Genomic DNA, 14,329 nt, shown 5'->3' with positions numbered 1-14,329 from the left:
CCAAGAACTTTTCTTCCATTTCACCAGCACATTTTTGAGAGGACAAATGAGTACAGATGGGTAATCATATCTCTGTCTGGGGGAGGAATTAAGCAGGAAGCAGCTTCTGATGCTGATGGTTAGTGAGATATGTTTGAATCCCAAATTTCTGTAATATGCATTTTCATCCTAGAGCTGACAAAAAACCCCCCCCAAAAAAGCGCCCACTCAGAAGGGATTTTAATTTCCTGCTTGCAAACCATTCCTAGAGCTTTATCTTCTCTCACACTTCTGAAACATTTGATGTGAGTCTGCTGAGCTGCTCCAGTCAAACCAGGACTACAGCCAATTTTCCCACATAGACCACCATAACACAGAATCTTGGTTTACTGAACATTATTTATGACAATACTATCAATAATTTAGTTGATCTAAAGGGTTTTAATATTCAAATCCTCCATATTTCAGAGCCCGGCTCCCTCAGACATCAGTGCTCCAGTTGTCTAGTAGATTTCTAAATACTTTTAAGGGTCTTGCCCAAAACTGCTTCTTCAAGGAAATATGCAGAAACTGTGTGCTGAAGGAAGAGCAGACATTCGATTTAGAAGATGGAACAGAATCATCTTGTTTACCTGTAGATTTCCCGATTAGAAAATCACAGCCCTTTGAAAAGGAATTTGGACATGCATGCACGTTACTGGTAGTGTCATAATAATTTACCTTATTGCATTGTCTTCTCTTTAATCAGTTGCATTGTGTTCTGCATTAAGAAAAATACATTTTTCCTCACTGTTTTCCAATAATTCCTTGATTTAAGGCTCTCATTGCTTCTGCTCCCTGTGATTTGAATTCAGCCGCAGTGTTGGGATCAGCAGGGTCCTGTAGGTGGTTAGTGCAGGAGACACAGTCAAGAATGAAGCTGTAAAATGAAAAGTTGTTGTGGTTTGCCTACCTTGATGCAACAGCTTATAAGATGATTTGTTACAGGCAGAATGTTTTACATAAACTATTTCCCCTCCTCAGAACACCATGATAGTTTCCTTTCTCTCTATTTTCCACATGCCACTTTCACCATGGCAGAATCTGAGCACCTTCCCAGAGTGCATGAGAGAATATGAGCAACATCTGTCGCAGGTGATTTGCTCTTTATCTCTTCTTCTCCCCAGAGAGAGCTCAGTGTGTAGTGGATAGGAATATAAATAATAGATTATTCCTCACTTAGTCGAACTAGGGGAGAGGGAAAAAAAAAAAGAAAAGATTTTATAGAGGCTGAAATTTGTTCTGTTGTTTTTCCTAAGTGAATTGTTAAAAGGAAAGTCAGCGGCATTTGAATATTTCTATTCAACTTCAGGTGAAATGTTTTGGTTTTGAAGAACAGACGAAAGAAATGGGAAATGAAAAGTTAGATTCATAAAACTTTGTGGAGAAGATGCTGGCAAAGCAAAAACCTGTTCCTGCTAGGCAACTTAATGATTAGAATTGCCCAGCACATGACATACTCAAGTCACTGCACATCTGTGTTCCAGATGATGCTCATTCACTAATTCATTGTTTAGCAATCCTAATGGGAGGAAGTGAAAGGTCTTCACTCTGGAGTTTATGGCATTTTCTTATCTCTTTTCTTCTGATTTTACAAGGAATGGCTCTTTTGCTTTCCATCCAAAATACTGAGAATGCATTAAAAATTTCAAGATTACAAGAATCACAGTTATTCTGTGCATAATTTACGTTGTTCCGGAATTCATATTTAGAAGGAATTATTATGGTTTTAGATCAATCCTGTTTATCTCTTGCCTTTTGGTTTATTCTTCAGGAGTCCTTGTATTATTATTATTATTATTATTTTTATTTTTTTTTAAGCATTTTCTTACTAGTAAATAGTACCTTATACTATTTTTCAAGTTGTATTGTTACACTATGGTTATTATTATTTCCCAGAATCAAAGAATCTCCTCACAGGGTGAATTCTGCTTAGGAGGGATATTAATGCCAGAGAGGATCAAAGATGATATAATTAGTACACCTTGGTATTCCCATAAGATACACTGATTTAGAACTCTAGCCAAGTGACACTCTGAAGTGCAGGAAATTGCTTCTTGATATCAAAACCAATGAGCTCTTGGGCAGTGGAGCTAATGGAACCTTTTTTCCTGATGAACTGCCCTGTACCTTTTTCTTAATTCCTTCTTTGACTCCAATACCAACATCTCCAGCTCTGCCCTGTATCCCTTGGATATTTCCATGAGCAGCAGGAAGAAGTCAACATGAGAGGAAGGCTGAAGCTGGTTGGGAGCTCTTCATGTGCTCATTGCTGTGGCCAAACAGAATATTTACCAGCTGTCCTGGTTTGGGACAAATTTGGGAGAAAACCCTTGTATAGGATCCCTCCAAGGAAGCAAACCCAAGTGGCCCCTTTCTCTAATTGGTCTGGTAAAAAAAAAACAAAAAAAAACCTCTTTGGAGAAAAGTGGAAAAAACTATTTTACTAAACAAATGAAGTGCATACAAGTATAAAGAATGAATAATATGAAACAATAAATCCTCTCCTTCTGAAGTGAGATGGCAAATTGAGAAAGTCCTTGCCGTGGGTGTAGCTCGGCTCTCTCTCAGTCTCTCCTCAGTCCCTGTCTCTCCGGCGCTGCTGGAAAATGCCGAGGTCCAGCCCCGGTGGGCCGCAGGTGCAGCCCCCAGTGCTCCCCTGGGTTTTCAGTCCAGAGCAGGTTTAAACAGTTCTAAGAAAAAGGAAAAAAAACAGTCCAGGGAACTTCTCTGCTTTAGCTAGCTGAAACTAACTAAAAGCAAAAAAAGATCTCTGTGTTGCAGTCTCCCCAAGCCTCCGCCGAACACGCTGTCCGCAGAAGAATGTGGAGGAGTCAGGCAGTTTTCTCAAAACAAACTCTGCGCCTCTCCTTGCTCTTAGAACCAGTCTTAAAGGCACAGGACTCAATATACAGCACAAACAGAACAGACGATTGGGGATACAAGTATCATAAAGTTACCCTAGGACACCAGCTGAGCCCTTTCTACACTTTCTCCTTACTAATTTGAACCGACTTGATTGCTAAGATTCAGACAAATTTAATTCTCTTTTAAATAACAGTGTTCCTGTCAAATTCTGGTTGAAAGCAATCAGTGTGCTTAAAGCTTGTTGGGGTGAGGCAAACTAACAGCTGGATAAATTCAACTGAATTGTTTATTCTTGCATTGGAAAGTAGTCATTAAAGGGAAATTATTTGAACTAAACCACTTCCAAGCTAATCTACATTTAAAAAATAAATGCCAGGATGTCAGGTGCATATTTGTGGCACTGGAGGTTATAATTTTTAAAACATTAATGTCACTTGAGCACTCAAAAAAACTTTATTAAACTCAACTTTCATTCTAGCTAGTTTGAAATTATGGGTATGAAAGGACACTGTCTTGATATAGTGAACAAAAAACCAAACACCACCACAATGTGCTTCCTTGTATTGATGTTCAGTTTTCAGTTCTTCTGTTAAAAACGTAGAAAACAGTGAAAAAGTAAAAAGAGAGGGGGAAAAAAAAGCAGAAGTTATATCAATTTATCTATCCATAACTATCTTTCAAATTAAACACAACTCTGGCAACTAGATTAATATAGTGTTTGTCTTGAATTGGGAAGCAAGTCTACATCATTGTAAATGTACTTTTCTTCTGAAAGAATTCCATTTTCCCCTTTCCAATATGAACTTAGTGGAACTGTCTTGCTCCAGGCTGCTCCCTCAGTCATAAATCTCTTAGGTCACATATGATTTCTGTTCTCTATTTTTCAGGCCTGTATTATTCTGCAATTTAATAGCAAAATGTTTTCTCACTTTGGTAAGGAAAAGGATAGTTATTTACCAGGAAAAAAGTCTGTTATTGCTATGCAGCATTCATTAGTAATCCATAGATTCTTGTTCCTCTGACTAGGATTCTGGTAAGAAAAAAGGTGATACAGGATGCATCCTGACCATGTCAGTTAAAATATATTTTCACCTCCCTTCTCTCTCTTTGTCTTTCCTTAGGGTTCACAATTGCAGTGCCTAAGAAAAATGGAGAGTTGATTTTATTATTTTTTCTATTTTTTTTCCCTATGATTACTGCAAATTTTTTATGGCAGAGATTGTTACTCCAAAACAATAATGTCATGGAAAAAAAAAAAAAAAATGACAAAGAAGACTTTTCCTAAAATATTTTTAAAAATTTTAACAGCCTATGTATTTCCCCCACAGAGACCTTGCTATTACACATGAAGTTCTAGGATGTAGAAACAAGGATTATATCCATTCTGCATAACAGAGATGTTTTTGTTGTTAATAAATTTTATTTGAAAATGCAGAACTCCATAAATCTTTGTGGATCCAGCATTTGGATATGGCCTTGGCTGCTTTTGGATCAACACCTTTGAACTGCTGTGCTAAACCAAATAAAAATGACAGTTCCACACTCATGAATACAAGGAGACTCAAATGTACCTTTTCCTCTCCCCCTCCCCGCCACCCCACCCCCCCCCTTTTACATTCTTATTACAGAAAAACATAATTTCCAGTGTTAACATCAAATATCCTCAAGCAGTATAAATCTTAATTACTACATGCTAGAAGTAGTGCTAACAAACACGAGGCACTTTACAAGGACCAAGTGTGTCCCTATGTACACGTAAAGAATTTCAGCAATTCCTTTCCTGTGATTAACAAGAGTTAAATCTGCTTAATGGTGAGTAATCTCTAGGAAGCCATATAAAGTGGATAATTATTCAAAATTCTTCTTTTAACAGTGTTTTTCCTGAAAATATTCACACTAAATCCAGCTTCTAGTGAACTAATGATCTATGAGTGACACTTATCACTTAAAATTATTCCTAGAACAACTTAGGCTGAAGTTGTAAGTCTGGATGATCCTGGGTGCTGGGAAGTCAGGTGCAGAGATGCTTCAAACCTGTTCAGCAGAAATCCATCACCAGCTCATTTATGCAGGAGAAAGCTTTAAGGGAAAGGCATTCGAAGTGTTTTAATCAGAGTTTGTGTTTCTGCAAGCAGAGAAAGCAGATAAAACAGCACTGGAAATGAGAGTTGCCTATCCTCCTCTTTACAGAAAAAGTGGCTGAAACATCACTTGACTCAACTAAACTTCTTTGAGCCCATCAGCTAGAAATAAATGATAAAACAAGAGTTTCAAATTCCCTTCTAATTGTTTTGCATTTCTTATGGTTGGGAGGACAATATTTGCATCTTCTGGATTTCTGCAGTAGGACAAGAAAGTGACAGCAGAAGGCCAAACAGTCAAAACAGTATATACATTTTTTTTTTTAAGATTATAATATATTTTTTTCATTTTAAAATTTTATATTGAACTGGAGAAGTAGTGAACAGCAATATTTTTGTCCTCAGTTAACCTCTTTGGGCCAATAGTGTCTGGTTGCAAGGAATGACACACTCTGTTTTATAAGCAATTTCTGTGCAGTCCAATGGATGCTAATTAATCACTATAAAAGATCTGTTCTGAGTGTTTTCCAGAACCTTGAAAAGAACTAAAGTTCATAAGGACTTTCATAGGAATTCATAAGAATTTTTAGCCATTTTAACCTTTATTGGCAGCAGACAGAACACGCTTCTTTACTCCAAATCTTTTCAGCACCTCACTTGAAATAACAAATTGTCCTCTTCTGCTCTGGGATTGCCCAGCCCAATATAGGGATAAATTGCTCCTTACAACCTGGAGACATTTCTTTCGTTTCTTTGGCCTAATCCACTAGCAATCTTGTCATAATTATTCACTGAAGAAAATGTCACAGCTAATGTACTGTAAGGCCATGATTTTAATTCAAAATTACTTTATGGACACTTCTTCTTTACTACAGGCTACATATCCATATACCTAAAGTCTTTATCCATACATATAAAAAAATGAGTTCACTGAAGCTGCTCGGGTACTTACAGAAGAATGTCTTTTCAGGATGAAGTGCTCAGAAATACGTTAAATTCTTCCAAATTCGCCTCCAGCACAGCAATGTATCCCTGCCACATGGACAGCCATGGTGGGGCTCCAAGTACAAAAACAGTTTTTCAGAGACAAAGATTTTGTATCAAGATATCTAGACTGTGTTCATCTATTGCAAACTAGATTTTATATATATTTTTTAAAAAAAGTCTAATTGTTTTAACGTATCAGCATCACTGCATCATTATAAGCAGGCAGTCAAAATCAGCAGTGGCTAATACTCGTGGAAATTTTGATGTTTTGGGAACAAAATTTAAGAAAACAAATGGGAGAAAGCTTCCACAATGTTTCTTTCAGGTTTTGTCCATCCCTATTTGTAATGTGGAACTTGAGAAGCTAAAATTATATTTCTACGTTAAAAATCTAAACTAAGCAGAGAGATTTAAGGAAGATCCCTAATTTGTGGTGGTGTGCATTTGTTTTATCTATTTAATGTAATTCATATTGAATTTTCTGTAATGGTTTGTTCCTTGTACCCCCCTGTTTTTAGTATTGGTTGTAACCTGTCTGCCCGGAGTTAGAGAAAGTCCATTATATGCCGGTAATCTCTTCCCCCTTTTATACCTAATTGTCAATCTCCTCTCTCTCTCCCCTTGTGCGCCCTGTCTGTCACCCCAGGACCCTTCCCTGGATTCTAGAAAGCTCCAGGGAGAGGGTCGAGTGACAGGCTGGGGCCCTGGCAATCCCCTCTCTTCGTTTTTTGGTTGGCCCCCAGTTATTAGGTTTATACTCCTCATTATTGTAATTGGCTGACCGGTTGTCGCCACCCCGGTTCCCTCCCCTGTTTTTAAGCTCGTGCACACCTGCTCCCGGGGCTCTTCTGGGCAGGGGGTCAGAGAGTGCCGAGCTCCGTGCTCCCTCTCCCTGCAATAAACACCGTTATACCCTGCCTAGAGGAGTCGCCTTCTTTGGCCGCCGTGGTTGCGTTCTCCATCGATCCGCTCGTCGCTGGCGTGGGGGAATTGCGAACCCACGGGGAGGAGGCGGCTTGCCTGACTTGCTGCCCCGACCCAGCCACGTTGCTGCAGTGCATAAACTGAGCTGGCCTGTGGCCGCGCTGGCAAGCGCGAGGACAGACACTGCATCACTAATTTTTTTCTTTTTTTTTTTCCCCCCTGTTTTAAGCTCCCACCAGCCTGAGGGGGAGTTGCCTTCTTAGCAATTCTCAGGGTTGAGTGCTCCCACAAGAAGGTTTCCATTTTGTGAGCAAGCTTAATGCACGTAATCGTGTGCTTTGGGTCCATCTACACTGTCCTACCCAGCAGAGAAACCAGCCTGCAGAAATCTCTGTCTTTAGCACTTCTTGCAGTGGCTCCTGGGCTAATCCTTAATGGCTTGTAATTTAATACCTGATCTGCCGGGGATTTGATGGCCATTACAGCACCTCTTTGCTTGGTTACCCTGTGTCTCAGGCCGAGCTTTGCACAGCTTGGCAGCTCCATCCTTGCCCGGGAGAGAACCAAGCTCTGCCTGGTCAGGCCTGAGGTAACTCAATAAGGGAGTGAAACACTCTGGTGCACCAGGCTGGATAACCATATGGCTGGGTTTGTATCTCAGCGAGGGCAATCACAATTTCCTCTGTATCCTTTCCACCAGAAGATATAATAAATTGGCTTGGGATTGCTCACCTTGAGAAAGCGATCCAAGCTCTCACTTTGTGAGGGAGTGCAAAACTAAGCAAAACTGCAGCTCTGTTTCATTACCAACATTTTACTCAGATCTAATATTAAAACATTTCCTTCCTACTTTTATCTTTCAGTTGTCACCTTCCCTAGCAAGGCACCATTTTCTTTCATCAGGGCTTTAGAAACACTGCCAATTTGTTTCCACCTCCTCTCTGTACAGCTGTGATCTTTAATCCCTGGTATCAATCTCTTTTTCTGTGGTTCCTGCCTCACTCTGTAACCCTTGAAACCTTGGAGCAAATGAGTCTATTTTTGTCTCTAGAGATTTGATGGCAGATAACACAGTTATTAGAGACATCTTTTTCTTGCTCTGATAATGATGATCTGCCTTCAGTAATTTTTTCATGCCTAAACTGCCCGTGTGGCTGGAAGAACAGTGACACGTTTTTCTTGGGTGTAGATTGCTACTTTTTCCTTTTCTCCCAGAACCCTTTTTTTTTTTTTTTTTCTTTCCTTCTCTCTGATGTATTTATTTATTTCAATTTTTGTTTCATCCAATTCCCTGGTATGACTTATCCATTCATGTGTAATTTATAGCTGTCAACATTTACACTAGGCTGCTCAAATTTATTGCTGACCACTGATACAGCTATAATTTCATTTTGGGCAAATACCTTAAGCTCTCCCACATTCCCCCAGTGTATTTCTTATGCCAGTGCCCCAGGAAAGAAAACCCCACTGCAGCATTTGTGCAGCTTTCCTGGATTGTGGCTCAGAGATATAGGATGTGTTTGGACACACTGGGAATGACCCATTATCCTTTCCTCTCTTGCGGGATCACAGCTGAGTATGAACTGAGGAAAGAGAAGGTGTCTCAGACAATGACAACCCCAAAATTTATACTGCCAGAGGATGAAAGCCACATTTGCAAAACCCCGCAGGCAACTCGTGCAATCTGAAGGACATGAGGTATGTGACGTGATGTATGGAATCCATGAGATCCAAGTGGAAAGCTTCATTTAATATTCAAACTGCAGCACCATGACAGCTTCTGAGCCCAAGCTTTGGCTTGCCCGCTGATGACAGAGGCTTTATTGTGAAAATACATTAAAAAAATAAAAAAAAAAGAAAAAATAAGAACTGTTGTGCGATGTAGTTTCCAACACCAGGCTACCAAAAACCTGCCATGTTTCTAATCAAGTTGGCTGCCTAATTATTTTTTTAAGAACTCTGCTTGGTTTTGTTTGCTTTTAATTTTTTTTTTTCTGTACATTTTCACAATCTTTTGTAGATCTAGATGTGCTTGGCTGAAAAGAAAAACAATTCTTGAAGAACACTTCTTTTCTGAAAATCGTTCTCAGTTTTCACTTCAAATATAGTTAATTAGAAGTTCACTTTGTACTTTGAAAAAGTTTAGGATCATATCCTTTAATACCTTTTATTTCTACTGTGTTAAATTAGCACTCACTGGAACAAGAACTTAATGAAACAGTAAGAGTAAATGGTAAATGAAGGAAGTGTATTTGGTTGAAAAGGGAAACAGCAATCAGTCAAAAATTATTTTTATGAATATATAAGACATTGGAAGAACCCAGAGAAGCACATTTCTGGAGAAAAGGCTCAGTCAGTGCTTACATCTGAGAACTCCTGCCCAGAACAGTCCTTCAGTTCCAGAGACAGAAACACCTATCTCATAGATTTCACTCTTTCTAAGGGAGTTAAAGAGGACACAGAATCCTAATATTTTCATAGTGAAGTCACTAAAAATAATTTTATCCTCCAATGATGTATATTTATTTTTTTTTTACTGCCTTTTGTCAGAAGTCAAACTTTGGATCTTTTAAATTTTTCTTTCCTAACTCTCTAAGTCAGAGAAATTTTTTTCCCTCTCTTTTGCTTATGTCCAATAATTCTATCAACAACGAGTCTTCACTCAAAATTTGTCTGGGAGAGGAATTTTAATTTCCTAATCAGTTGAAGTGAGCCGTGATGTTCAGACTTCATTTTAGTCATCTCAGGAATTTAGTGGGTTAAGAACATTTCTGTCTCAGTGGGATGCACAGCTCCTGACTTACATTTTGTAGCACCACAGTTGGATTACTGCCACTTTATGTTTGCAGCCTTCCTTGACCATGCATTGTGTAAAACCCTGGTTGGCACAAAATTCAGCACCTAGGATGGCCACTTGCATATGTTGGTGTATCACATGGGGGTGGAGGATGCTGCACGGGCTTCCTGTCAAATCCATAATTACTTTTATAGTACTTCTGTACACTTCACATCTTATTTTCATCTCTGCTTACCTCCCTGAACAGCTGATCAGTCACTGTCCATGTAATTGAAACTTGTACTTGCCCTTTCTTAAAGATTTGATGTTTTTTCTTTATTAAATAAGCTGCTTACCATAAGAGATATGAGAAAAAAATTTTTTTTGAGCTTTTTGGGTGGTATATTTTGATGCCTTGTCTTGACTTCTCTAGTAGAATTTCTGTTTAATTGTAATGTAGTTTAAGTGTATAATGCCATGTGTTGATTCTGCATGAAATGTGCTATATAAATGTAAATCAGCTAATTAATTCATAACAACAAGTATTATAGCAACACATTGACTGTCATGCTCTGCAGTTTTCCAGTTGAACACTGTGTATATGCTTTGTTAGTAGAGGAATTGCAAGCAGGAGGGTTAATAATTTTAAATCTAAGTAGTCTTGGCTGTTTATACAGTAAATACAATTGTCTATCTGGAACCTGTACAGATAAAGAGGCCAAAGTTTCTACCCTCAGCCCTAGTTCATTGAATCATATAAAGGTTTGGGTTGGAAGAGATGTAAAAGATCATCTCTGTGCAACCCCTGTGCCATGGGCAGGAACAAAGTTGATGACATTCTGTGAAAATGTGGGAGAAATCACCTATTTGCATGCTTTCAAATATTGCCTGTTTATGAAATATGGAAAACAACCCCTTTTCTTCTCTTAAAGGTACCCAGAGAGACCTATGGATAAATTGACTTTTGTAAGTGGAAATACTGAACATGATCTAAATTCTCAATAAATCACTCTGAGTTTAGCTTTGTCATTCTTTGCAACAGAATGTCACCAAAACTGGCCAAATTACACTAAAATTATTCCTCTGTGTCTCAGCTGTTTCTAAATCCAGTTTACCTACAAGATCTAAAATTCTCTGGAGTTGCAGCAAGCTTCATGTAAGCCAGTATCTGACAGATACAAAAAATGCTCCATTCCGAGACACGGCTGCATGTTGATATGCAGCATGGATTACTTTTAATCTTTCTCTTTGCTCAGAAATGCAAAAGTTTTATTCAAAAATATTTTATTTTAAGCTACTCACTTTGAAAGATTCCTTGAGTGCTTGCAATTCCTTTCACATGTATCCAGTGTACCATGAAATCCATGGGAATGGTGCTGCTTTTGCACTGAGGATCTTAGAATCAAAATGGTTTGTAAGGGACCTTAAAGCCCATTCAGTCCCACCCCCCTGCCATGGTCAGGGACACTTTCAACTGTCCCAGGTTGCTCCAAGCCCCATCCAACCTGGCCTTGGACACTTCCAGGGATGGGGCAGCTTCTCTGGGAATCTTGTGCCAGGGCCTCACCACCGTCACAGGGAAGAATTTCTTCCTGTTTTCCCATCTAAACCTACTCTCTTTAGGTTGAAGCCATTTCCCCTTGTCTTGTCATCACATACTCTTGCAAAATGTCTCTCTCCATCTTTTCTGTCAGCTCCCTTCAGGCTCTCAAAGGCCGTGATTACGTCACCCCAAACCTTCTCTTTTCCAAGCTGAGCAATCCCAGTTCTCTGTCTTTCCTCACAGCAGGAATCCCTCTTATCACCTTGGTGGCCTCCTCTGGATTTGCTCTAGCAGATCTCTGTCCTTCTGTGCTGGGGACCCCCAGGACCCCACGTGGGGTCTCACCAGAGCATTATTGAGGGTGTAAATCTAACTGCTCTGAGAAACACTTCACAGCAGGAGTTTTGTCACTGTCAGAACAGTTCCCTAAAGAGAATTTACAAGTGAGAAGCAATTTTTCTTCAACTTCTCAATGGAGAGTGTTGGTTAGTTCTGGAAAAAGGAACAGAGAACAACTGAAGACTTTAAAACCTTGAAGATACTCAGGTTTTAGACAGTTTACAAGAAAAATTATATATAAATAGACACTTTACACAAAATGAAACCTCCAAAATATTGTTCCTTCAGAAAATGTGGGAAATATTACCCCTGTTTTTTATACACTACATCAGGTTGTCTGATAGAGATGCAGAATGGTTGATGCTCATATTGTCCAATGTAGGGACAACTACAGCTTTGTGTAGCAGTTTCTCAAGGTTTCCTCTCTCCATTTCACCTCTCTGAGCAAATACACAAAGGCTGAGACCAGAAACTCCCTTCCCTAAAACGATGAGTATAACCTGAGAGCAGAAACATCCTTCCTCTCTGAAGCTGAATGCTGGCAGCTGAGTGATGCAGGCTAGTCCTTGCATGGCTGCCAAGTCAGATTTGTCCTGTATCAGCTTCTCACAAACAGCACTGAGCAACTGCAGTGGATTAAGGTACACGAGGGGCACCAGGATGTGGAGGAAAACGTTTGAGAGTGTTAAAGCTGCATTTTCAATTGGAGTGGTTTCTGTCATTTTTCCTCTCTTTCACCAACAAAATATGTCTTAAACTGAGCGTTGGTGCTTGCAATTCTTGCTAAGTAATATCAGGAGTGACACCACTCCCCCCAAATGGTTTACTCTCCGCCAGGATTCAGAAACTCATCAGAAAAAAAAAGAAAATCCCTCCACTTCCTTTATGCTATCAAAGCTTTCCTCAATTTATCAAAGTTATTAATAGCCACTCTCCAGTGTAACTTCAAAATAAGCAACTTTTTAATTCGATTATGCTTTCAAGGTCTAGAAGTTGATTAAATACTTCTTGTATGTGCAAATATGCTTATGTATCCACACATATAAATCCACATGCATGTTATACAGAGAACATACATTGCTATGCATATTTTTCTGTGCCTCACTGTTTTCATACACCTTTATAAACGAAAAGCAAATGCTTTCTTCTTAGACACAGACACTTAATGCAGCTAGGAAGGAAGAGAAGAAAAGATCCTAAAAGGCTCAGTTATGGAGAAAATTCCCAAGGGAAAGATTAAAAAGGACTCAAGAATATAATGTTGAAGTAGCTGTGTGATTATGTAAACCATCATATTTCTTTCTACTTTTTTCTTGTGCAGTTAAATTAAACATAAGGGTGCCAAAAAAAAAAAAAAAAAAAAAAAAACCAAATTTACATTGAAGACAGTTACACACTTCAGATTGCTAAAAACATTGTCTTAATTATACACATATTATTCTCAGAAGAAAGTGATTGGCCTTTTCATTATGAGAACTGTGAATGCAAAAGATACTTTATTCCAGAAAATTGGATTTAAAGAAAAATATTCAAACCAACTTAAATATAAGTCATAAATAGTTTGTTTTGGTTTTGTTGCTTTTAAGCACTGCAAATAAAGTTATCCAGAGATAGGAGGACCTTGCTCACATCATCTGTGAATCTCTGGAAAAAGATCGACCCCTTTAGCCTATTATGAGACCTTATGCTTAAGACATGACTTAATTTGGAGCAAGAAAACCGCAATCTATATCCTCAAACCAAGGAGTTATCTATTCACAAAAGTTATGAGAAGATAAGAAAAAATAGCTGCACCTAATCACACAATTTGGTATTAAATATTGAAATGAACAGACAAAGTAAAGGCTTTTAAATCAGTATACCAAATGAATGATGACCCTGGAAAACATGTCTTGGACAAGGGCAAATAATGTCAAAATTGGGAAATCACAATCTGATGATAAGCATAAAAGTTTAAATGAGCCAAATGAATCTCCTAATCTTTAAATATAAGAAATTTTGTGTTAAGGTGAGATGTGGCCAGGGGAAGAACATGGGCATTTTTATGATCGTATTGCTTGCGATTTGACTTAAGGTGTATTATCTAATATAACTCTTCCTTGTGTTCAAAAGGTGGTGCAAATATTCCTCTTGTCTTCTACACTTATTTCTCAATTGAAAATATTTCTTAACTCTTTTCTTATCCAAGGTTGATAAGTAAAATCTCCTGTATGTTTGTACAGCTCCTGGCACACCTGAATCCCAGTTTCCAGAAGTAACTTCTCAGTACTTCTGCAATAAACCTGGATGCAATAAGATACTTGGTCTTAAAGGATTCAGAGATTAATAAACAAGAACAACAAAAATAAGCCTGAGGCTGTTAAGCTTTTGGCCTCCTCTACTAAGTGAGATCAAGTTCAGAAATCATCCATCCCTTGTATTAAGGACAATGTTTGTTTTTGAAACAAATACTGAGTGAAGAGTTAGGGCGTGAAATTCAAACCACTTACTTTCCAAGATGCTCTTGTGGAATGTGACCTTCTGCTGGGTCAGATGAGGCAGGACGAGTGTGAAAATAAGAGAGGATCATGGCAATAACCAAAAAGCTTATCAAAGTATAGGATCACAGCCCCAGAGCAGGGAAAGAGCTCAGGATTCAGTTTAACAGATGTGTTGTTATAAACAGTGGAGATAGTGTCTAGACATTGTAATGAATGACTGAAAACATATAAACTGAATGTAAAAAGTCTGCGAGCTGCCTCTTGAGGAAGCAGATTTAGCTAATAAATAATAGACTGAGGTGTGTCCTATTCA

Source organism: Hirundo rustica, chromosome 4 (assembly GCF_015227805.2).
Source record: "Hirundo rustica isolate bHirRus1 chromosome 4, bHirRus1.pri.v3, whole genome shotgun sequence".
NCBI lineage: Eukaryota > Metazoa > Chordata > Aves > Passeriformes > Hirundinidae > Hirundo > Hirundo rustica.
The sequence above is the reverse complement of the archived record's forward strand: the minus strand, read 5'-3'. Positions refer to the sequence as shown.